The sequence below is a fragment of the Triticum dicoccoides genome, chromosome 2A (genome assembly GCF_002162155.2).
Source record: "Triticum dicoccoides isolate Atlit2015 ecotype Zavitan chromosome 2A, WEW_v2.0, whole genome shotgun sequence".
Classification (NCBI taxonomy): Eukaryota; Viridiplantae; Streptophyta; class Magnoliopsida; order Poales; family Poaceae; genus Triticum; species Triticum dicoccoides.
The window spans coordinates 686,747,287-686,748,111 of NC_041382.1; the positions used below are offsets into that span (position 1 = coordinate 686,747,287).

The 825-nt window shown below is 37.6% G+C and overlaps 1 non-coding gene across 1 annotated transcript; it reads right to left on the reverse strand.

Moving 5' to 3' along the window:
- Positions 1–416: 416 nt before the first annotated feature.
- On the reverse strand, positions 417–508 carry LOC119359882. The gene has a single exon (XR_005172712.1). It is a non-coding gene; the product is annotated as a small nucleolar RNA SNORD96 family (small nucleolar RNA).
- Positions 509–825: the final 317 nt, after the last annotated feature.

Below are 825 nucleotides of genomic sequence, written 5' to 3' on the forward strand. Positions count from 1 at the left end.
AGAGTGATAATATTGATCTCATCAATGTATGAATCAGGCCACTACTTTTTAACATCACAAGTCATCACCGGGATCCATAGACAACAATCTCAAATTAGGAAAGAAAAATCAACCAGAAACATTACACAGATTCCTAAGTTCAAATAAGAATATTTAAAGAGTTTCATAACAAATGGTTGAGCCATCAGACAATGCTTTCTAGGCAAATAGGATTATGCTTATGATCAAACAAGTAGCAGTAAGCAACTCAAGATCCACCAAAAGGATAGCCCATTTGAAAAATTCTAGCCCGATCAACATTTCTCCATAAAATTTAGTCTCCAAAATTACGGCATAGCCAATGTGGACATCAGAATTGCAGATTTTCACAGCATAAGTTCAGAAGTAATCAGAAAATTACGCTAAGATGTTCAATTTGTCCTCAGAATTGCAGTATGACAGCATGGGCGCACAACAACCAATCAGTCGCTAAAGATGGTATGATTAACAGGTTTTTCATCACCGGACAAACATAAACACAAACTCAAACAAACAAGTCAACAAAACAGAACTTAAATTTCTACAGAAAACAAAATCTGACAAAAGAAGACATGAGAGGAATGACACTAACCTAGTCTAAAGATAGCTAACCTAACTAACCTAGAAAATCAAACTAACATAACTAACAGTACTAACTAACCTAATTAGTAGCAGTGGAAAAAAAGAGAAACTAACAGTACTAACTAACCTAATTACTAGCAGTAAAAAAGAAAAAAACAAGGGGGGAGCTCACCGGAGTGGGTCGGCGGGGCACTAGGGCGGCGGGGTGTCGGGGCAGCTAGGGCG